This window comes from Pinus tabuliformis, chromosome 4_2, assembly GCF_031772625.1.
Source record: "Pinus tabuliformis cultivar Carrire ecotype Pingquan chromosome 4_2, CPIR1, whole genome shotgun sequence".
Classification (NCBI taxonomy): Eukaryota; Viridiplantae; Streptophyta; class Pinopsida; order Pinales; family Pinaceae; genus Pinus; species Pinus tabuliformis.
Genome location: NC_142304.1, coordinates 135,239,614 through 135,264,958, shown reverse-complemented (window position 1 = coordinate 135,264,958; position 25,345 = coordinate 135,239,614). Strand labels below are relative to the sequence as shown.

Sequence of the window (25,345 nt, the reverse complement as noted above, 5' to 3'; positions counted from 1 at the left end):
AATCTAAATTGCAATTTACCCAAAATTATTTAATTCCAAACATATATCTTGATTTGAGATCATTTTACTTATCATTGCAAATGTGGAGTTTGTCATTTCAATTCATTTTTTGCAATTTGAACAAATCTAAGTATAATCACAATCATATTTTTAGACTTGCATAATCACAATCAATTTAATTTCCAAACTTATAAAGTTATATATTAAAAAATAATTTGTGATTTATCTCGAATACTAGATTTACAAGATTTATCTTTTACTTAATGTTGTTCTTTAATTAAGCAAATCTGGAATGTAATATTGCATGTTAAAAATTAGATTTACATATTTGGTTAGGCCTAGTGCTTTAACATAATCATTAACATATTTTAGACTTATCTTTAGTTCATAATTTCAGAGTACTTCAAGTTTCATTTATAAAAAGCCTAAATTGTGGTTGAACCTAATGCAGGAGCATCTACAAGCCAAGAACATTTTTTACCTCTTGGGTCAAAACTCATTTACTAAGTGTTGGTTCCCTAAGTTGTTTACCAAGGGAAGTTGGGTTCCCTAAGTCATTTATTTTGTAATATTTTAGCTATCGTCTAGAAGGATTTTAATTTGTTAGGAAGTTAGCTAAGTGTCTAGCTCTTAAACCAAAAAATGACTAACAAAGGTTAACAGCAACCCTACCAGCATATGCCAAAACCCTACAGCAAAACCCACAATGCACAGCTGGATGTTGAAACGATCAATAAAGAAGACCATTTTGTTAAAATCGTTCTTGTCCACCATCAAGAGTGGCATCTACTGAATATTGTTGTGCATAGCACTAGAAATGCTAAATAAATAATGTAATTGTTGAGGCCAGCTAAACCTTGGTCTCATGCAAGGACGTGTCCTGTGTTAAAATCCCCTTGACAAGGAAGGGGCGGCCAAGACCAAAATCTTGCTGACAAAGATCATCCACTTCTTTGAAATCAATGCTGGTCACTCAATGAACCCCACGCAGAACATGGTTTTTCATTCCACAAACGCAACAATGCCCTTTGCCATTCACGCCATCTCATTATTCTCCATCGACTCGAAACCCATCAATTTGGTGTTATGGAGGCCAACATAACGGTTGTGGGGCAACGTACTCACCCTAAATTTTCGAAAGCTTGCTTGAGATTTTGAAATTGATGTCGCAAAAGAAGACCTTGGTGGCCGAGGATTGGGGAAGGAGTCGGCATGGGTACAAAACAAGGCTTGGACTTCTCATTCAAGGTCGATGGCATTTCCCTAGACTACACCAAAGATCACAGAGATTCGCAATGGAAACGCAAGAACTTATAGGCGTTTTTGCCAGAAGTACAGTGCATGCAGATTAGATCATTGAGCAAAGAGAGGAATTTTGTGTAGAGGGAGATCCTACGAAGAAAATGATTGCAAAAGATAGCAAATGAAATGTTGAAAGAAACCTTTTGATACCACAAAACAGACGCATAGAATAAATTGTTGAGAATCTCTGCTAAGCAAAGTAGATAGAGTCTGACACGATGGCATAGAAATGCCCAAAATAGTAGAGTGAAAAAGTCTAAGTGGCAAGGGGCATTTCTACTGGCTCTAACACCACTATTTGATTATGTTAGCCAGAATGAAAGATAGAAGTAGAATCCTTTTTCATTAAGACTAAAGACATATAAATACAATGTTTATGACCATTCAATTCAACTTCTAAGGTCTTTTGGACTTTGACTCCCTGTGATGGTTCACATTCCACACCATAACCCTAATGGATTAGGTATCCAACAGTGATGAATCTCAACATATGTTCCAGTTCGGAAAGACTTCTTCACCTTTAGCTTTGAATAAATTCATTGTAATGGTGTCTAATGTAGATGATGACATAAGTTGTGGTAATTTTGTATAGGTTACACCAATTATAGATCCTTGAGACATGAGTCATCTTTGACTTGACAAGGGTATTTCTACAAATCAACCCTCCTAGTTGTGCCATGAGGAATGTGTGAAAGGTAAACATAATCAAGAGTCCTTTCTGAAGGACAGCCAAAAGGTGTGCCTCCAAGCTACTTTAATTAGTTCACAGTGGTAGTTTTGGTCCCATGTGCACTTCTTCTCTTAGGAGAGCCAAGTACTTACTTTTATTGTGTTGAAAATGTAGCGATGGAAGGTCTTATGGTTTGTGCCTTAGCCATTGAAGGCCTCGACTTAGTCTTTCTCTAACATGGGTGCAAGTTCATGAAATAGACTGCAGTTACGATAAGTTGATTTCTAGTTTACTGGAATGGTCATCAAGTTTGCATGTGTAGTGTTGGAGCTTTAGTTAGTTGGAGTCTTCTTCAGCTAGACTACAGTATGCGGTGGCAGTGATAATTTGAGTTAGAACGAGTTAAGACTTCAGTGTTTATTGGAGGGAGAACGAGTTGATTTCTCAATTAACTCACAATCACAACTAGAGTAAATCAAGGAGGAACTCGAGCTAGTTAACTAGCACTTGTTCCAGTTAACTAGCAAAGGAAACTCGTGACACTAGTATGAACTGAAATTCGACTAGGCCTCCTGCATGCATTGAATTTTATTTATAAAGACCAGGACGAAGGCACAAGATCAACAGATCATTCTTTGTTTGTGGAGTGTGGATAATTGAGGAGCAATTGTGTGCATAGGTTTACAAGAAGTGCACATAGGATCCTAAGTGCGCAATGATTTAGGATCCAGAAGTGCGCAAGGATTTAGGAGCCAGAAGTGCGCAAGGATTTAGGAGCCAGAAGTGCACATAGATTTTAGGAGTCGGAGTGCACAAGGATTATGGAGCAGGGATCAAGATTCTTAGGGCAATTCAAGACTATCTTCAACAGAGAACAGTTGTAGAGCTAAAAATAGTGAGAAGCCTAGCGCTTTCTCAGCGACAAATTGTTGGCTACAATAGCAACTTGAACTGTAATAGATCTATTTTGCTCAAGTAACAATCAATAAAATACCAAAACAAAGAAAGCAGTTTTTCCCTTTTGGGTTTCCTGGGTAAAACAAGCATGTCAATTTGTGTACCTGTGCTTTTATCTCTGGTGTTTTTCCACTGCTTATTAATTGTTAAGAAACTTCATATCTTGGTGAAAGTAAATTTGGTTTCAATTTTTAATTGCCTTGTTTTTAATAATTCATCTAAGTAGTGTGCAGAGTTTCAAGAAAAATTAACATGGTATCAGAGCAGAGTTATGCATAAAGACCGACACCAGAATTGTTCAGTCAATGAAGAGCACAAATCAGTCAATAGGCTCGCGCTAGAGTTTTGAAGAGCAGTGTTTGGATAACAGTATGTCGTTCCAAGGATTAAGGCCTAATCACAATTTAGAGGGAGCTTCAAATTTCTGCTCATGGAAGGAGCAGATGATAGTGGTGTTGGAAGATAATGGGATGCTAGAATTTGCGAAGAGTCAAATAGTTCCACCTCAAGATGCCCAATAATTGATCCAGCATAACAAGAATGACACCAATTCCACGAGGATCATTCTTGAGGGGATCAAAGACCATATTATTCATCATATCCATGGGAAGAAGATAGCAAACAAGATGTGGTTATCCATCTTAGATTTGGATCAGTGTTCCAGTGATGCAGGGAAGCTTGCTCTAAAGGACAAGCTAAGAAATATCTAAATGAGCAAAGGAGAGCCCATCATTATGTACCTTTCCAAGTTCACCCAAGTTCGAGATGAGCTAGTTGGAGTGGGTGAGACTGTAGCAGACAAAGACCTTGTGAGTCTTGCGCTACTGGGACTTCATTAGTCTTGGAAAATTTTCTAGGAAGCAGTCAGTGGCTGAAAAAACCTACCAGGATGGGAGAGGCTATGGAGTGATTGCGTCCAAGAAGAAATTCGGAGAAGGACATGAGTTGGAAGATCAGTGAAGACAGAGGACGAGGAGAACCTTGCCCTGGCAAGCAAAGGTAGCAATTCCAAGGGCAAGAAGGGCCAAGGAAAGGTCGAGTCAAGTCAAAAGGGTGAGAAGAAGAATAAAGATCTAAGCAAGATTAAATGCTTCCATTGCCAACAGTTCGGGCAATATGCCACTAAGTGTCCTAACCGGAAGAAGGGGTCCAATATGGACCATGTGACCGCATCAGCTGAGGTATATGAGTTTTTTTCTCAATTCAAGAAAGACTTCTCATTGATAGCTTGCATGACAAGCTAAGTAGGCAGCATCGTGTGGTACATTAATTCTGGAGCTAAAGGTGAAGGACATGCAATTTCACATTGAGCTAGGAGATGATGGCAAGTACTTGACTAGGGGAGTAGGTACTGTCAGTTTTGAAAGGGAGTTTGGTAGCCCTATCCATCTCAGGGATGTCCTTTATGTTCCAAGCCTCATGAAGAACCTAGTTTATGTTGCTACCCTAGAGGACGATGGTTCTGATGTCATCTTTAGCAGAGGTAAGGCTAACCTCAAGCACTTAGCTTCCAGATCAATGAAGAAAATTGGTATGAAGTGCACAGAGCAGAGACGAGGGGGAACTTTGGCACAAACGCATGGGGCATTTGCATCATGGGGCGTTGAAGATCCTTCAATAGATAGCCAAAGACTACCACAATGCGCATTACACCAACATGATGTGTGCAAGGGATGCACACTTGGAAAGTATACCAAGTCATCATTTCAGGGCCGAGACAACAGAGCCAAAGGGATTTTGGAGTTGGTACATTCAGATGTATGTGGGCCCTTCTCTTCTCCATCACTCATGAGACACAGGTACTATGTCACCTTCATAGATGATTAGTCCCGAAAGACATGGATCTTCTTTATGAAGAAGGAGGAGCTCTTCTCCAAGTTCATGGAGTTTAAGGCCTTGGTAGAAAACTAGATTCGAAAGAAGATCAAAGTATTGAGGAGTGATAATGGCAAGGAATATGTCTCCAATGCTTTCAGGGACATGTGTGCCAAGGATGGCATTAGGAGGGAGCCTACAGCACCCCATATCCCTCAACAAAATGGGGTGGATGAGCCGCTGCACGGAAGAAACGCAACATAGTTGGAGCAGCGAAGGCCATGTTGCATGACTAGGTCTTACCCATGTTCTTGTGAGCAAAAGCATGCAACATTACAGTGTTTCTACAGAATAAGAGTCCACACAGAGTGCTTGGACGAGTTACACCAAAGGAGGCTTTCACAAGTAAGAAGCCTAATGTTTCTCACTTCCACATCTTTGGCACCAATGTTTATTGCCATGTGTCCAAAGAGAGCAAGAAGACGTTGGAGCCCATAGCTGAAAAGAGAATTTTCGTCAATTACAGTGAGACATTCAGGCATACAAATTGTATATACAATTACTCAAGAAGATAGTTAACAAGCGAGATGTGAAGTTGGAGGACATAGCTCTGGGGGGGTCCTTGGAGAGAGAGCAAGTTGGTGAACCCGAGGAAAAGCTACTCGCTCCCAAGCAAGAGCCTCAGCGAGTATCACAGATTGATTCTCAACCAAGTGGCAAGTGAGTCGCACAGTAGGATGACAAGAAGTCATTATAGGATGAGGAGAGACCAGGACAAGTGGAGGCAGCCACTCAATCAGTGACTCCCAACACGAGGAGAAAGAGAGCCAAGTGGGCCAAGAGGTTGATTCGGGAAGCCAGGTAGATCAAGCAACGACAGAGGTACACCAAATATATGGCACTAATGACTAAGTTGTTACACTCAAAGCCTTCTTATTATGAGGCAACCTCTCAGCATGTTTGGCGAGATGTCATGGAGGAATATTCCTCCATCATGAAGATGTCTGGGAGATTATGCCACACCGTGAGGTAAAATCAAGTGTACAAGGTGAAACATGGAGCAAACGGGAGAGTGGCAAAGTACAAGGCCAGGTTTGTGGCCATGGGCTTCTAGCAGGTTGAGGGCATCGACTATGAGGAGATATTCGCTATAATGGCTTGTTATTCATTCATCAAGACGATTATGGCACTTGCAGCACAGGTGGGGTGGAAGATCCACCAGATGGACGTGAAGACAACATTTATATGGAGCAACCTGAGGGGTTTGAGACTTTCAGCGGAGACACTCATGTTTGTTTGCTGAAGAGAGCTCTTTATGGGCTCAAGCAAGCACCAAGAGCATGGTACACTCGCATTGATAGCTACCTTTGAGGATTGGCCTTCACTAAGAGTGAGGCAGATGCCAACCTGTACTACATCATGGTTGGAGAGCTTCCGCTCATTCTAGTGCTCTATGTTGACGATCTTATTTTGTCTGAAGCAGACAACTTGATTCAAGGTTGCAAGGAAGACCTTACAAGGGATTTGAGATGAAGGATATAGGGTTTATATACCATTTCCTTGTGTTGGACGTATGACAGGGTGATGGGGAAATCTTCTTGGGCCGGGGGAAGTACACTACAGAGATCCTCAAGAGGTTTCACATGCAGGATTGTAGACCCATGACCACACCTCTAGTCACAAAATGGAGTAAAGTGGATGCTAACAGAGCAGAGAGAGTAGATGCTACATTATACAGGCAGCTCAACGGGTCGTTGATGTACTTAGTCAACACGCGTTCTGACATATGTTTTGCAGTGAATCAGTTGAACCACTACATGATGGATCCTGATTCCTACCAGAGTCCATTGGGTTGCTGCAAAGCATGTTTTGAGATATCTCAGAGGCACGACAGATTATGGATTATGGTATAGACAAGTTGATGGATTAAGGCTTGAGGGCTTCACAGATGTAGATTGGGCAAGGAGCTCCACAGATTGGTAGAGTACTTCAGGTTGCGTCTTCAACATTGGGTCAGTGGTTGTTTCCTGGTTCAGCGAGAAGTAGACATCAATTGCACTCAATTCAGGCCTTCAACACAGACTAAGTACATGGCTACTAGTTTGGCAGCATGTGAAGCTATCTAGATGAGGAAGTTACTAGTGGGACTTTTCAGGCGGAAGATGGAGGCCACTATGGTACACTATGACAATCAAAGTTGCATTAAGTTCTTCGAGAATCCAGTGTTTCATGATCACTCCAAGCATATCGAGATCATATATCATCATCCCAGGGACTATGTGCAGAAAGGGATAGTGAAACTACTGTACATTCCAATAGAGGAGTAGATAGCAGATATCTTGACCAAGGCATTGGCAAGTGTTGAAAATAAAGGTACCAAGAAGGTGTTTCCTAGGCATTTCTCCTTTTGGCCTAAGGAGACACATTAATCATCTTTTTTCTAAGCTATATTATGAGTTTATTAATATCAAGGTGGCTAAAGTACTTTTTATGTGAAGATGTACTAGGTACTTTAAGTTATTAAAGTCACATGTGTCTAAAAGTGACTTTATGTGTAAAGTACTTAAGTACACTTTATATTATTAAAGTGACTTTTATATTCTAAAAAGTACTTTGTGAGGAAAGAGTGACCATAGTACTAATACATTAAAAAGTACTAGGGAGGCTCATTAATAGAAAAGGGGACCACATTGGAAATGGGGTCAAGAGGAAATGATGTCCACCCTTGATCTAACGAGCTGAGATCTAATATCAGCCATTAGATCTAAGGGTTAGGGTTCTCCGCATTTTGGAGAGACAAAAGAGGGAAAAGGAGAGAAAGAGTTCATTCATTCTCATGAGAGCCATTGGGAAGAGAGCAAGGGAGAGCAAGGAGTTAAGTTTGCAGCCCAAAGCAAGAGGTTTAACAGCTCAGGGAGGCAGCCCGAGTTTCTAGGCGAGTTTATAGCTCAAGCCCTAAATCCGGAAATTCCAGGAATGATTCCCAAATATTTAAGGCAGCTAAAATACGTTGAGTTTGCAGTGATTTCCAGCTCAAGTTTAGGGTTGTAAAGTCTGAAAGTTCAGAGGCTGAGTTTTGGCCAATATCTGGAGTGCTCCCTGGCCGAGTTTATGCCAAAACTGAATGTGAAAGTCAGCCGAATTTGCAAAAAAGAACAGGCTGAAATTTCTGGGTGAGAAGGTCCAGAAATAATGTTAATCTTCCAGCAAGGAAATAGATGTCCTAGCAGCACAGAGCTCGAGCTTTCTGTCAGAGATTAAGACAAATTTCCAGAAGTAGTCCTGCTATCTTCAGCTCAAAATCATGGCAATGTCAAAGGATTATGCACAGAACTCAAAGCTAAAAATCAGTCCAAGTTCAAGACTGTGTGAAGGCCATATGTTCTCTGTATTTTTGACAGTGATATCATCAAACTCCAAAGGTGGATAGGTTGTCTTTTCCTTGTTGTACTAATTGCCTTTAGAAGCAAATAAAAGCATCCCATTGAAGACTGGTTTTCCCAACTGTGGGGTTTTTCCAGGGTCAAGTTGACCAAAAACAAGTGTCTAAACTTTTCTGTGTCCCTGCTATTTTCTAATGTATTAGCTGAAAAATGAAATGGTAGAGTAACTCTTTTGTTTTCATGCAAATGCAAATGTGATATAAAATATCAGTCATATGTTTCATCATGTGTTTGGGCATTAAACCATGCAAAACATGAAAACTGGGTTGGGCTACAGCATCCTATAATTTTCTACATGGTATCAGAGCCAAAGAGAGGTCAGACCAGATATTCATCATCAGCTGATATAAAGACCAGCAAGCAGAAATACTGCCATCCCAGTGAACAACAGTCATTAAACCCCAGTCAGAAACCCAAAGTGTTGTTGGTTAAGAGGGAGGAGACTGCCTAGTATCAGATTTGCTCCAATTTTGTTGGTGTGAAGGCATGGCTACTAGGTTGAGGGTAGATGACATATTGAGTGGGACTGATAACTTTGGTCCCTGGAAGGAGAGGATGACACTTTTGTTTGAGGAGATGGAGGTATGGGACATTGTAGCGAGTGCAATGCAACCTCCCACTGACCAAACACAGTTGACAGAATTCAACAAGAAGAATGTCAAAGCAAAGAGGATCATCCTTAATGCCATCAAAGATCACCTATCCCCTCATGTGACAGGAATGAAGTTTTCCTATGAGATGTGAGAGTCCCTTGTCACATTACACCAGAGTTCTAATTAGAACAGGAAGATGGTGTTGAGGTAAAAGCTATGAAACAACAAGATGACCAAGACCGACAGTGTGACCTCATACCTCACCAAGATCTCATAGGTGAAGGATAAGTTGGCTGTTGTGGGAAAGGCTATCCTAGAGAAACAGTGGGTCAGGATTACATTAGATGAGTTTACCAAGAAATGGGATGGATTCATACATGGCATTATGGCCAAAGAGCACTTTCCAGATTGGAGGAGGATGTGGGACGATTTCATCCAGGAGGAGTGCTAAGGTGGGCAGCAAAGAGGGGGGGGGAGTGAGGAAGAGAATGTCGCCCTTGCAGCGAAGGGAAAAAGGCCAAGAAGGAGCCTTCTAGTGGAGCAAAGAAGGAGAAGGGGACGCAGAAGGTGAAGGAGAAGGACATGAGCAAAGTGAAATGCTTTGCTTGTGGGAAGATGGGTCATTGTGTTGGTCAGTGTCCCAACAAGAAGAACAAGAAGAAGCAAGGAGTTGCAACTTCAACAGAGGTGGACGAATTCATTTCCAGATTTGACATTGATTTTGCCTTATTAGTAGAGGTGGATGAGTTTGCCTTGGTGGTGAGTTTAGCCACTCATGTTACATCTTCTCGTGCATGGTTTGTTGATAGTGGAGCATCCTGCCATATGACTGGAGTGAAAGAGCACTTCACGAGTCTCTCACAGGATGACATTGACTTGGAGGTTGTTCTTAAAGATAACTCCAAGGTCAGAGGAGCAAGAATGGCAACAGTATCATTTCAGAGGGAATCGTTACCTCCTCTAAAAGTGACAGATGTTCTTTATGTTTTGGGGCTAAAGAAAAACTTGATATCAGTGTCCATATTGGAGGACAGGGGGTATGAGGTAGTGTTCCGCAAAGGATAGGTGTTGATATATCCCAGGGGATCGAGTGTCAAGCATGCTAAAGCTATTGGAGTCTAGATTAGGCGGCTATATAGGTTCATATTTCAGCCTATTACAACCTTGATGGCACAGACCAGCAACAATGAGTTGTGCGAGTTATGGCACAAGAGGATGGCCCACTTTCACCATGGAACTTTCAGGATGTTGAGGGAGATGGTTACAAGTTTACCAGAGTTTAGCACTGATCATCAAGATGTGTGCAGGGGGTGTGCTTTGGGAAAGTACACCAAGACACCATTCCCAAGCAGTGACAACAGAGTTGCAGGTATCCTTGATTTGGTACACTCTAATGTTTGTGGTTCTATGTCTCATGTATCATTGAATGGATATGAGTACTATGTGACCTTCATTGATGACCACTCCAGGAAGACCTGGATTTTCTTTCTGAAGACCAAGGATGAGGTTTTCAAGAGATTCCAAGAGTTTAAGGCTCTTGTGGAGAACCATGGAAGAAGATCAAGGCGTTGAGATCAAATAATCGGGGTGAGTATACCTCCACGGAGATGAAGAAGTTTTGTAGGAGTGTGGGCATCAAGAGGGAGTAAATTGTGCCTTGTAACCCCCAACAGAATGAAGTGGAAGAGAGGAAGAACATGGCCATAGTGGGTGCAGCTAGAGCTATGTTGCATGACCAAAGATTACCTTTCTTCTATTGGGCTATGGCGTGTAACATTGTGGTGTATTATACAAATTTAGGCTTTTGTGATCCATACTTTGAATATTCAAAAATCTTTCGGCAATAATCACATCAAAATATTTTGTAGACGTGTTTCGAACCATCCAGTGTGGTTCATCTTCGAGACAAGATGGAGGATCAGATCATGGCACTAGTTTAGATAAAGAAAGCAATGTAGAGAACAATTAATTATAACAATCAGAAGATAACAGCGAGTTTTTAATAGAGAAATCTAATTGTTAGAACATAATCATTAAAAATATTTTAATAAGAGATAAACTACCATTGAAATAAAAATATTAAAAACAAAAACACTAAATAAATATAAATAAATAATTAAAATCAAAATCAAAATATTTTATTTGGTCAAACTTAAGGAATTAAAGGAATCAATTCTATAAATAAGAATCCAAAATGATAGGTTAAAAGAATAAGTCAATCAAGGTCAAGATAAAAATATAAAAAATATAATAAAAATAAACAATTTTTTTAAATAAATGAAAAAATAATAAAGGAACACCTCAAATTATAAAATGTCAAAAAGAGAAAGAAAAAGTTAATCACTAGGGAAGAGAATAATATTAATATAAAATTGCAACTAACAAAGGGGATATTGATAATTTGAAAGGATTAAAATGTTTAATAAAAGATTAAAAAGGATTGAAATAATTAAAGAAAATAAAATAAGACATTAAAAAATATTTAAATAAAAATAAATAAATAAAATAAAATAAAAACCTTAGGAAGACAGGGTCGGGACCCAGCAACTGTGAATCTTCTAGCCATCATCTTTATTCAAATTACTAGGCGTCTCTTCAATTTCTATAGCCTCCCACATAGAGTCTTGGAGAGCAAAGACTCCTAAGGAGGTGTTTACTAGCAAGACGCTGGAAGTTGGGCACATCAAGATCTTTGGGTGCCTTATATATTCACACGTCCTTGAAGAGAAGAGGACGAAGTTCAAACCCACTACAAAGAAGGGTATTCTTGTGGGTTACAATGAGACCAGCAGGGCCTATCATATATTTCCTGCACTTAGGAAAGTTGTCCAAAGGTAAGATGTGAGATTTGAGGAGGTAGGGGCTTTGAGGAGGTCTTGGGAGGTTGATCAGAAAGAGCAGCAAGCTCCTCAGCAGGAGCCCATACCACAGCTTTCAAAGGCATCAGGTGGTACACCAAGATCAAGAGGATCACCTTCTTCTGGGGTGACAAGTTCAGAGGAAGCAGTATCACAGAGTGTAGGATCACCTGGTGCAGGATCATTGGGCGTGGGATCTCAAAGTCTAGGATCACCTTTGACCATAGTAGAGCCTTCTTTATCAAGAGGAGAGGCTCCAGTCGAGGATTTTCCTATACCAACAGAGGAGACTACTACAATGAAGAGGAAACCAAGATGGCTTTAGGAGACCCTGAAGGAGGCTCAAGAGGCTATGGGGAAACCCAAGTGGTCAATGAGGGAGAGCAGACCACCAGAGAGGTTGGGTGGCTTTGTGGCAGATGTTGTGAAGACAGAGCTAGTTAGTTATGAGGAGGCCGCCAGTCAGCAGATCTAGAGGGATGCCATGGTGGAGCATGCCTCCATCATGAAGACTGATATCTGGGAGGAAGTGTCGAGACCCGAGGGGAAGTCGATGGTAACTTCAAGGTGGCTCTACAAGATCAAACATGTTGCAGATGGTCGTGTGGAGAAGTTCAAAAGCCTGTTTTGTAGCACAGGGGTTCTCACAGGTAGAGGGTGTTGACTATGAGGAGACCTTCGCATCGGTTGCTCGTTATACTTCCATTAGAGCAGTGATATTTATAGCAGCTAAGATCATAGTTTTAAAAACTGGAACTGGTGACCGGACCAATCCACCTAATAAACTAGGCTTCAAACTGGAACAGGTCCACCTAATAAACCAAGTTTCAAACTAGAACCGGTCAAACATGAGTTGGTCAGATCTCAATGAACCGGTTTTAAAAAAAATACATTAAATAACTATTTTTTAATAATAAAAAAACTATTTTTAAGATTTAAAACCATGATTCCAAGCCAATAGAGACAAAATATGCAAAGTTTGCTCATCTATATACCATGTAAAGGTGAATATATCAAAATGGCACTAAGTGCAAAACATGTCATCGACAAAATACATAAGCAATGAGGTTCTAAATGGCCTCTAGAATCTGAAAACAATGCTCTAAGCTATGGGGTCACTAGCCTACTACAAGTCTACATATCAGTGATCAACAACATGATCACTCCTCGTCATGATCAAACTCATCACCACTACTAGACAAGGGATCATCAAAACGAATTGCATAAATAATATGGCTGAGAGTTTGAGGACTCCTAAAACTCCTCTACAACTCTAGTAGTAGTAGTAGCAAAAATAGACATCAAAATTGCAAATCACTGATCAACATGGTCACTCATGAAACTCATCATTGGTTCAGCGCTACTAGAAATGGGATCATAAACAAGAGATACATAAACAGCATCTAGCTCAAAGTCTTCAGACTTGGATTGCCCAACCTTGTAACATGATAGAAATTGAAAAAGTTAAACATGTCTAACCAATGATTTTGGTTTGATTGAAGGGTTCATCTCCTCAACCTTATAATGTGGTAGAAAAAGATTAGCATGCCTAACCAGTTGTTTTCCTTTGAGTGAAGGGTACATTCTTGTTAAGGCCATGGTAGAGGAGTTCAACAATCAATACCACCAACATCAACAAAGTTCAACAATCAATGCCACCAACATCAAGGTTCTTAAAGGGCTTCATGCTCTTGATCAAATGTCAATCTCATACCCTCACACATGATAGAATCAAATGAAAACATTGCAAACCCCCAAACCACGAAATCCTGAAAACTATTAAGTCCGTTGAATTTTGAGTGAAATCTAAAATTCTAGTTTCTCCATATGAAATCCCATGAGGTCGAAACCACGCTCAAACATCCTGAGTCATTTCAAGTTAATGTTAAAAATTTAAGTAAAAGGATTAAAATGAAAAATAAAGGAAATGTCACTTTTACTTTAAGAATTTAATCTTACTAGTAATTTCCAACATTGTTAGGGTTGAAATGTGTCAGGAAAATGAGAGGTTAGGCATGTTTTTCTTGGAGGAGTTGTTTTTGGAGGACAACAACCCTAAATTTCCCTCAAAACAACTCCAAAACTCACAAACTGCATTTTGTGGGGTCCATAGCTGGCCTGGCAATGAATCGGCCGGTTTGACCATAAATCGGCCGGTTCCATCCTAAATCGATCGGTTAGGGCCGGTTTTGGTGAATTTTGGGCGAAATAGACCCTTCAACCGGGTTTTTTGTCTGGCTTGACCCAGTCGCCCAATGAACAGCCATTTGACTGGTTTCCAGTTCAAGCCGGTCGGTTTTTAAAACTATGGCTGAGATGCGTTGGAGGATTCACCATATGGATGTGAAGATTGTCTTTCTCAATGTTGTTATACAGGAGGAGGTGTACATTGAGCATCCACAAGGCTTTGAGGTACATAGGAGGGAGTCTCATGTGTGCAGGGTTAAGAAAGCCTTCTATGGACTGAAGAAGGCGCCGAGGGCATGGTACGAGAGGATAGATGCCTACTTGCAACAGATGGGTTTCTAGAAGAGTGATGCAGATCCGAACCTCTATTTCATTATGGTTGGTGACAATCCATTCATTTTGGTTTTGTATGTAGATGATTCGTTTATCAAAGTTGTATTAAACTCTCTGAGAATCCAATATTTCATGACCGGTAAAAGCACATTGAGATCAGGTACCACTTCATCAAAGACTGGGTTCACAGGGGAGTTGTGAAACTTGAGTATATATCCACTGATGAACAGGTAGTAGACATTCCCACCAAGTCATTGACAAGGGGCAAGCATGTATTCTTCAAAGACGGGATGGGAGTGGTGAGAAACACCTTCCTTGGTAAGAGTGAGTGTTGAAAATAAGGGTGACAAGGAGGTGTTTCCGAGTCATTTCTCCATTTGGCCTAGGGAGACACATTAATCATATTTGTGTAAGCAATATTATTAGTTTATTAATATCAAGGGGGCTAAAGTACCTTTTAGGTGAAGATGTACTAGGTAATTTAAGTTATTAAATTCTCATGTGTCTAAAAGTGACTTTATGTGTAAAGTACTAAAGTACACTTTATATCATTGAAGTGACTTTTATATTCTAAAATTTACTTTATGAGGAAAAAGTGACCATAGTACTAATACATTAAAAAGTACTAAGGAGGCTCATTCATAGAAAAGGGGGCAACATTAAAAAGGAGGTCAAGAGGAAATGATCTCCACCCTTGATCTAATGAGCTGAGATCTAATCTCAGCTATTAGATCTAAGGGTTAGGGTTCTCCTGACTTTGGAGAGGCAAAAGAGGGAAAAGGAGAGAGAGAGCGCATTCATGCTCATTAGAGCCATTGAGAAGAGAGCAAAGGGGAGAAGGGAGTTAAGTTTGCAGCCAAAAGGAAGAGGTTTAACAACTCAGGGAGGCGGCCCGAGTTTCTAGGCGAGTTTATAGCTCAGGCACAAAATCCCAAAACTTCAGGAACAATTCCCAAAAATTTTGAACAGCTAAAATACGTTGAGTTTGCAATGATTTTGAGCTAAGGTTTAGGCTTGTAAAGTCTGAAAGTTCAGAGGCTGAGTTTTGGTAGATATCTGGAGTGTTCCCTGGCCGAGTTTGGGCCAAAACTGAAGGTGAAAGTCAGCGGAATTTGCAAGAAGGAACAGGTTGAAATTTCTGGGTGTGAAGGTCCAGAAATAATGTCAGTCTGCAAGTGAGTAATTCGATGTCCTGGCAGCACAGAAATCTAATACACAAATTTCCAGAAGTATTCCTGCTATATTCAGCTCAAAATCGTGGCACTGTCAGAGGATTATGCACAGAACTCAGCTAAAAATCATTCTAAGTTCAAGACTGTGTGAAGGCCATATGTTGTGTATTTTTTACAATGATATCATCAAACTCAAAAGGGAGATAAGTTGCCTTTTCCTTCTTGTGCTAATTTCCTTTAGAAGCAAATAAAATACTCCCATTGAAGACTGGTTTTCCCTGCTGTGGGATTTTTTCAGGGTCAAGTTGACCAAAAACAAGTGTCTAATTTTTGTGTAGGCTTGCTATTTTCTAACGTATTAGCTGAAAAATGAAATAATAGAGTAGCTCTTTTGTTTTCATTGCAAATGCAAATCTGATATAAAATATCAGTCGTATGTTTCATGATGGGTTTGGGCATTAAACCATGCAAAACATGAAAACTGGGTTGGGCTACAGCATCCTATAATTTTCTACAGCAAGAGGCAGTTTCGTTTATTTCAGACATAAGTTGGGAGTTGTACAGAATTCCTTCCTCGCTAAGAGGGAGTGTTGAAAATGTAGCAATGGAAGGTCTTTTGGTTTGTGCTTTAGACAGTGAAGACCTCAACTTAGTCTTTCTCTAGCATGGTTGCCAGTTCGCGAGATAGAGTTTAGTTACGGTGAGTTGATTTCCAGTTTACTGGAATGGTCATCAAGTTTGCATGCATAGTGTTGGAGCTTCAGTTAGTTGGAGTCTTCTTCAGTTAGACTACAATATGAGGTGGCAATGACAATATGAGTTACAACGAGTTAAGACTTCAGTGTTGATTGGAGAGAGAACGAGTTGATTTCTCAGTTAACTCACAATCACAACTAGAGTAAATCGAGGTGGAACTCGAGCTAGTTGACTGGGACTTGCTCCAGTTAACTAGCAAAGGAAATATGTGACACTATTGTGAACAGAAATTCAACTAGGCCTCCTGCATGAATCTAATTTTATCTATAAAGAGAAGGACGAAGGCACAAGATCAACAGATCATTCTTTGTGTGTGGAGTGTGCATAATTGAGGAGCAATTGTACACATAGATTTATGAGAAGTGGGCAAGGATTTAGGAGCCTAAGTGAGCAAGGATTTAGAAGCCAGAAGCATAGCTCATTATAGAAGATACTTTCCATCTCTCTATAAAAACCCATACCTGATCCAAGATCTCAAGTATGGGTTGCAAGAATTTAGGAGCCATAAGTGCGCAAGGACTGTGGAGCAAGGATTAGGATTCTCATGGCAATTCGAAACTATCTTCAACAGAGAACAGTTGTAGAGCTGAGAATAGTGAGGAGAAGCCTAGTGCTTTCTCTGTGAAAAATTGTTGGCTACAGCAGCAGTGTGAATTGTAATAGATATATTTTGCTAAAAGAACAATCAATAAAATAACACAACAAAGAAAGCAGGTTTTCCCTTTTGGGTTTCCTGGGTAAAACAAGTGTGTCAATTTGTGTGCATGTGTTTTTATCTCTGGTGTTTTTTCGCTGCTTATTGATTTGTTAAGGCGCTTTGTATCTTGGTGAAAGTAAATTTAGTTTCAGTTTTCAGTTGCCTTGTTTTCAGTAATTCATCTATATAGTGTGCAGAGTTTCAAGAGAAATTAACATATTGATATTTATTCGCAGCAGTTTCTATGGGCCTACCCTGTTAAATCCAAGGATGAGGTGCTTGGAAAATTATCGAAATTTAAAACTCACTGAAGTTCAAAGCCAACAGATGGACTGCCTTCACATTAATGGGGAAGGCAAGTATTTTGGTAATGCTTTCCAAAAAACAAATCCACTCTCATGTCATTTTTTGGCAAGATACCATTACCTATACTTCTAAGCAAAATAGAGTGGTTGATCATAAAAATAGGGTTATCATGGAAACAGATCGTTTTAGGCTCCACTTTCAAAATATGAAGCATTACTTTTGGGGAGAGGTAATTGTTTGTGTAGCATACATCATCAATCACAATCTTACATGTGTGATCATAGGTATGACTCCTTGTGAGCAATTAAATACACAAAAGCCTTATATCTCACACTTTTATGTCTCTAGTGAAAGTGCTTGGGTCCACCCACCTCATCAAAGGCAAAATATGTAACTTATCCACTATGTTGCTCATGAGGCTCTAGCTGGCTATAGTGAGACTTTCCAAGAGTATCATCACTATGACCCACATCTCACCAAGTTCTTAAACATTGTGGTGTTATCCTCAATGAGCCTTTCCTCGTGGTTTGTTGAGAATTCATCGTTCACTTATCACCAATAATGATTCTAGTGATGGTTGTATGCATGTATCTATGGATCATGTCTCTCTCGTCTTCTTAGGTTGCTTGTTGTTGATACTTAGCTAGTTGTATTTGACCTTTCCTCATCTTCATCTAATGTTAGTTATATGTACTCCAGATAATTCATCTATAGTGCAGTACATTATGTTGGGACCCCTAGTTCATCTAGACCCTCCTCTCTTCTAGATGTATCTTCGAAGTTCCAGTCCTCTATTTTCAAATCAATAGTGATGCTCAGTTACGCAATGACACTTTCCGCTTAGATACAAATGAATATCTATCGGACGATAATGATCCTACTCATTCATTATTCATGTCTTTGCATGAGTGGATTGTTGCTACTCTCTCAATGTTGTTGATTTCCTTGCAACTCCATCTACACAATAATCATTGTCACCCTTAATGCAAGCCCTTATTTTGGTGGGCCCTCCTTTTCCTAACAAATAGAAATTTTGTCTAGCAAAGGCTCTTTGTAGTGTGATAAATCCCCATGAAGATCATGAAGGCTGTCTTGTTGATCAAAATGGCTTTTGAATCTTGATGACCCCCAACTCAATGTACAAGGTATTGTGATGATCTATTATGATACACATTGTGATGATTTATGGATATAACACCTTACGTGTGCTTCTTGATTAACATAAGGAGGGGTGTTGATGTCATGGTTAATCTACAGTTGGGGCCACATCCCAACCTTCTATTTTATGTATTGGTGACTTTACTGAGCCTCTGTATGAATAATTGGCCCAGTTTATAGTATTTTTCTATATTTGATTATGATAGTCAAGTCATCCTCTTAGGGCTAGCATACTAAACCCTAAAGAAGGTGTATATATAAAGCACACCTCATTTGTAATTCATTCACTCAAGTTATTATTTGAAAAGGGGCTAGGGTCAATCTTCCTCTAATGTGCTTCTCTTGTTCATGTGCATGGGTATTACAGTGATCTCTCAAGTTTATCATTCAAGTTTTCTTTCATTTCTATTGTATTTTTTCACTTGGATGAGTTAGGACTTACTTGAGATTTCATTGTATATTCACTATAAAATGATCTCCATATATGGTAAAGAAGGTATTGCAATGGATCTATTTTCCTAAAATGAAATGTTTTATCATCGTAGAACTATTCTAGGAAGAGTGTGCACTTGTGGATACCTCCTGACACTTTCATGTATGTCATTCATTGCTTGGAGTTGGAGAAGTTCATGTAAGGCATCTCGGAGTTATTTTAGGCTGCAAGCCTAGTTTTACCTTTGACAATGCGCTAGATTTGGATACATATATTCTTGTTCCATATCTAAAATTTCTCCTCTCATTCGCTATAAATCACTGTACAAGCAAGGGAGCAAGATTATCAATTCCTTACTTCTTACCCATCCTTGCTTCCATTATTCTCCTAGACATTTTGTGATTGGAGCTAGCATTAAAACACATGTACTAGGTGAAAGACTGTGACACCATTATCATAATCGTATCCCATGTGATGTGGAAAAGTTGAAAAAATTTGACTCCCCAAAGATCGTTGAGCGTTGGTGTGTTTAACCAGTCCAATAATTTGTTCATTCTACAACCCTTGGCAATAAAGATATATTAGTGACTCTTTTGGTGACTACATTCATATTCAAAGTGTGTGATAATTTACAATCTTTTAGCATAGACTCTTACAAGCTTTTATTGCAATCTTAACAAGAACTTGACCTTGTAGGGTTCAAATAGTTTTCATTTGCTCTGTTTGCTTTCTATCATTCATTCATACTCCATACAACGCAAGAGTAATTTAATTTACTTGTTTATCATTCTAAGAAGTAAACTTATTAACTATTTTTCCATCCTTAGTTGATTTGGACTAGAGTGCAAGTCCCTTGGACACAACTTTTCAGCTTGTAGCCAAGTGAAATATGCACTTTTAAGGCCAACTCACTTTGTTGGTCTGCTCTTTTTTGCACAGTTTTAGGAAAGTAATATAATCTTTCCTAGGTTGCTATGCATTTAGAAGTTCTAAGAATCATTTACTTGCATTCAATTTAATATTTTCTGTCAAAAATTAAAATACAGCAAGTTTATCTTGCTGGTCTTCTAAATTTTAATTTCTAACATCAATTTGGGTGTGTACTTGCATCTAGCATTTAGTTCTCATCTTTTAAAGTGTTTTTGAGTGACTTTTGCTTACTGTTTTGGCACATTTTAGAACAGAGAAGCAATGGATTATCACATATTTAAGCCTACACTTTAATTTTTGCATTTAGATTTTATTTCTAGGCTTATGTGCTTGTTGCCCACTTTTGCACTCACTGATTGATATCTGATTTTATTCTTATTTCACCAGTTTGAGGTCACACTCACCTTTTTTTATTATCAGTTGATACCTCAAACTATTAAGGAAATCCCCCATGGTTGGAAAAGCACCAACCCGAAGTGAGGTAGGTTCAAAGGAAGGTCATGTTGGCTCTTTACTAGTAATCCGGAATCTAGTATTTGCAGGAAGGAATTTCCAAGTGATAACTGGATATATAGAAAATCCTTGTTTATGCTTTATATTCATGACCTGCACAGGTGAAGACCTTTAATTAGAAAAATATTTTTCAAACAAAAAATCATGATAATATGCTATTTAAAAATATTCTCTTTTTTCTAATTATTTACAATTTTATGTTTTAAACACCTTGTTTCCCCAACATCTCAATTTTCAAATCAAAAATTGCAATCAACATGTTCCTAGTATTCATCATCTTGCCTTCTTTCTCTTAATATATAGTGCTTACCTTTGAGTTTTAACAAAAAGTTGGTGACCTCCTTGATATGCACCAAAGGCCCTGGACAGGAACTCTCTGAAGCGTATTATTGAGATCAGTTCCAAAGTAATCATGGAGGATCTTTGTCAATCCATTGGCTTTGGCCTTCAGTGAAACCCAATCGAAACTGGATATCTATAAACTATAGGTTAAAACATGGATATGAGCGTTCCCTCGTTGGCAGAGACTTTTATGATACGTTTTCACTCAGGGGATGAGGCAGCTGTGTTTGAGGGAGAATCCTGGTTTTTAAACTGAGAAAACTTCTACATGAAATTCTGGCAAACTGGTTTTGATCCTAGAATTTAAAATTCCCCTAAATCTCTGGTTTGAGTTCTTTGCCTTTTTCACACCTTTGGAAATTTGTAATGAAATCTATTGGAATGGACTGGGCACCTATGTTGGTACGGCTAAAGTAACTAAGGAAAAAAAACTTGCAAATTATGCTAGAATGTGACAAATATGGATCTGAATAAAGCCACCTGATAAGCTTAATCTCAAGATTGTTGCTAAAATGGTGGAAGATGTAGAATGTGAGAATAGCCCATTAAGAGGTAGATTTAGTCATCCAAATTAAAATTTCAATAATAGGCCCATCTTCCACTGTAACAACTTATTTCAAGGATCTTTCAGATTCAGAATCTTCATCTAGAGTTGACGAAGAGCATATTCTATCTTTAATCCCCAAAGTTGTAATTACGGAAGTGAAAAGGAGTATTTCAGCAATGGTGACAGAAGTGGAACTCCATTAAGTAGTTTTCTCCATGAGGAAAAATAAGGCTCCAAGTACAGATAGTTTCCCTGTGGAATTCTTTCAAAAAATGTGGTATACAGTCAAGCAAGAACTCCTGGATGCAATTAAAGAACTAAGAGAATCTCATAAGGTATTGAAGAGTCAATATACTCAACTCAACCTCTATCACTGTGATTTCAAAGAATGACAATGCAAATGATTTTGATTATTTTCAGCCAATATCTCTTTGCAATATTGTATATCAAAATAATATCCAAGATCATTGCCTCCATAAGCAATCCTACCTCCCAATATTAATAATAGAAAAATTAAGTGGTTTTATATTATAGAGTACAAACAGTCTAGTCTCAATAGCAAAAGAGGCAATTCATTCCATGAAAGTTGAAACACAGGAAAGAGAAGGGAATGCTTTTAAAACTGGACCTGGCCAAAGCCTATGATAAGTTCAACCACAAATTATTGCAAGAATTTCTCTTAAGATTTGGGTTTGAACAAAACCATAACAGATTGGATATAAAATGTTTTTAGAGAGCGTACTTTGTTGTCCTAATAAATGGAGGACCAAACAATTTCTTCCAAGCCTCAAGGGAACTTCGTTAGAGTTGTGCTCTATCACCTTTCTTTTCATAATCATGGATAAGGTGTGTTACAATAAAATCTAGCACCCCCATATGATGTAAAGCCCCGAGCATCAAGGGGCTAGTTTGTGCAACTTAGGACGGCTAACCACTATCACCTCAGCAGCTCTTCCTTCAACTTTGGCTCTTCTCCAACTCAATGGGAGCTTCCCTAAAAGATAGGATTGCTAAGGCTATGGAGTGGAGGCTCTACGTGATGTACAAAGAGTAAGCCTAAACAAAACGAGTGTTTGTAATAGAAGTGGAATAAATGAGTGTTGGAAAGGAATACGAAGGTAGAAACCCAAACACCAACTGCTCAATCACACCTTGGGCAAATGGAGTCATCGGAGCATAGATCAAAAGGGTAAGTGCATGAGAATGCAAGGCAATAGGATCTGCTATGTTGATTTGGGGTAGCATCGGATGTGCTCTAGCCACGAAATTTGGTGGAGAGGTTGGGGCACAGGAGATCTCCAATACCCAGAAAGAGTTTGGGCAGATTCTAAACAGATCAGGAGATATTAAAATAATTAATATTTTTAATGGAGTCCCTAAGTCTAAACTTAAGGAAAATAAAATATTAATGTGTATTTATATGAATCTGTGTTAGAATAGTCCAAAAGACATGGATCAAGCCAGATCTAATCTTAGCAGTTGATTAGGAACTTAATCTCGGTCGTTGAGATGTCAACGAGAAAAGCATAAGAGGGGGCTTGAGGTTCACTTGGAGATTACACCAGATGATCAGTCATTCTATTCTCTAGAGCGGGGTTTGCTAAGAGAGATAGAATCAGTGATCGGGAGAGCAACTGAGGGGCATTGAGTACAAAGGAACAGAGAAGGCAGAGATTGTGTCGGGAGAGCAGCGCAGCAGCCAAGGAGGGTGACGCAGAGCCAACAAGGGCTCACGCAGGGCCACGCAAAGGCAGCCAAGTGTTGCGCAGAGCACCAGAGGGGCCAGCGTAGCTGACGCAAAGGTTCCCAGAGCTGACGCAGGGCCACTTGGGGCTGACGCAGGCCAAGAAAGATTGACGCAGGGCCAGCGTGAGACAAAGAGGGGCTAATGCAATCCAGATTGGGCAAACGCTAGGGTTGCAGGAGCAGTTTTGTGCTGAGGAGCTACCGGAAGGGTTTTCTGGGGTTTCAGCTAGGAGATTTCTCTCAAACTATGAGGTATAGCTGCCAAGTAAATTCTTTGTTGGGTAGGCCAGTTACGGCACCCAGATTGTACTCTGATATTGCTTAATAAGAAAACCCTCAGATAGTTGCACCAGTTTTCCCGCATTGGGTTTTTCCGGGGGACATTGGTCCAAAAATAATGGTGTCATGTGGTGTGTTTGTTCTTGTTTCTTTTAGTTGTTGATCTATAATATGTTGAGCATGCACTGGTGTTTATTTTCGGTATTTACTTTGTAAATAACTTGTTAAAGAAAAATAACAAGTAAATCAGAAGAAGTGCATGAAGGGTTTCTAAACTAAGTAAATTTAGAAACTTCAACATGGTATCAGAGCGTGATTGCAGATCACAGGAGGACCAAGAGACATCAGTCGAGCGGAGCAATAGCAGCAGAAAATAGTTGTCCCGAGGTGACAGAAGTTGTTTCTAGCAGCGCAGAAGCCAGGAAGTGTGACACAAAGCCAGCGAGAGCCACACAGAAAAAGTTGAGGATTGTGCAAAGCCTTAGAGAGGCTAGCGTTGTTGACGCAGAGGGCCAGAGGGCTAACGCAGGGCATCCCAAGGCTGACGCAGACCCATCCGAGGTGACGCAGAGCCAGCGTGGGGCAGAGAAGGGTTGACACAGTTCACATAGAGGCAGTTGCTGGAGTCTAGAAGGCTGCAGAAATATTGCAGAGTAGAGTTGGTGAGGTACTGTAGTCAAAAGAGTACCTGACAGAGCAGGGCCAGAGGAGTTGTTGCTGAGGGTTTCTAGCCGAGGAACCTGGATCAGCAGTGCAGTTGCACAAGACAATCAGAGTAGGGGGCATCTCGACAAGCGACAGAAGGATTTCCAGGAGGGAAATCAGGACTCAGAGGGAGTCCAGAAGAGAACTTCCAGATGTGAAGTACAGACTCAAAGGAGTCGAACAGAGAACTTCCAAGAGGGAAGTAGAGGAGCGTCATGGCACTACACAGGGTAAGAGACCAGGATAGACTGGACGAAGCATCGAACTTTGCAATCTAGAAAGCCAGAATCTTATCAGTGCTTGACAGGAATCATGTCAAGGACTTCGCCTTGAAGGTTATAGCTATCCCAGTCGACCCCAATGATAACAAGTACGAAGAGGAGATGGCAAGGGCCAAGTGCATTATCCTTAACGGGGTCAAGGATCATGTGGTACCACATATAGCCGAGAAGGAAACAACAGTTGAGATGTGGGAGGCTCTCAAGAACCTGTACCAACATACTTATGTGCAAAGAAGAATGCTACTCGAGAACCATATGAGGTCGTATTAGATGAAGAAGGGTCAATCGATTGACACCTTCCTCGGAGGACTGAATGAGATCCAAGACCAGTTGACTGCTATAGGAGCGACACGGGATCAAGAGTTTATGGTGAGGAAAGCCCTGAATGCTATCTCAGAAGATTGGGAAGTGTTTGTCCAGAGTATCCTGGGCAGAGGGACTCTCCTACCTTGGGACGAGATGTGGGCAGCTCTTCACCAGGAAGAGATCATACGGTAGTCAAAGACAGGTAGCAGCAGCAAAGGGATCAAAATTCAGCAGGAGGAGGAGGATGTGGCCCTAGCATCTGAGGGAAAGCAGGAGAAGCGAAAGAAGAAAGATCTCTCCAAGATCAAGTGCTTCCACTGTGGGGAGATGGGTCATTATGCGACCCAGTGCCCAAGGAAGAAGAGTAAGGGAGAGTCTTCCGAGACTAAGGCAGCGCCAGCACGAGCAGAGAAGGAAGTTTTGATAGACGATGACTATGCCATGAGTGCACACGCACCACTTGAGCAGAAGTGGGGAGACATCGAGCTGTAGTCAGATGGACTACAGGCGATGAGGGGCAGGATCCTTGAGGTACCCAGCCTCTTGGATTAGACCTTGCTACGGGAGCCCCGTCGAGGAGTAGCAGGACTGGCTGAGTGGGTAGAGACCAGTGTTTTACAAACCGGCCGTTTCGAAACCGAAACGGCCGAGTCGAACAGAGTCGATTGCTGGAGGAGTGACCCGGCCAAGTAACCGGTCCGGTTGACCGAGTCACACATGACTCGGCCGAGTCACAATGGGACGGCTGGGCAGGTCAGCGAAGTCCATTCTCAAGCTAATAAGGTCTGTTCTTGCAAACTTGCACAACTGTATGAGGCTTAAAACTCTGAATCATTTAGCTCTGTGATTGGCTTAGTCAATGAGATCCGAATGACTCGGCTGAGTCATGTGTGACTCGGTCAACCCGGCCGGATCCGATTTGACTCGGCCGAGTCACAAGGGGACGACTGGGCAGGTCAGCGAAGTCCATTCTCAAGCTAATAAGGACTGTTCTTGCAGACTTGTACAACTGTATG

General features: G+C 40.3%; 1 protein-coding gene and 1 pseudogene across 6 annotated transcripts in view; both read right to left on the bottom strand.

Moving 5' to 3' along the window:
* LOC149168594 (uncharacterized) overlaps positions 1-25,345 on the bottom strand; it is a 307,528-nt gene that overhangs the window by 228,517 nt on the left and 53,666 nt on the right. For 3 of the 6 annotated variants that reach the window (XM_089428332.1, XM_089428331.1, XM_089428326.1), the window contains exon 2: positions 20,015-20,216. The exons of 2 other annotated variants lie outside the window; for them this stretch is intronic. The gene's annotated coding sequence lies outside the window, so the exon portion shown is untranslated. The remainder of the gene's footprint in view (positions 1-20,014; positions 20,217-25,345) is intronic. One more of the 6 variants, XM_089428329.1, reaches the window with a different exon arrangement.
* LOC149168595 (putative dolichyl-diphosphooligosaccharide--protein glycosyltransferase subunit 3B pseudogene) lies at positions 631-1,243 on the bottom strand (annotated as a pseudogene).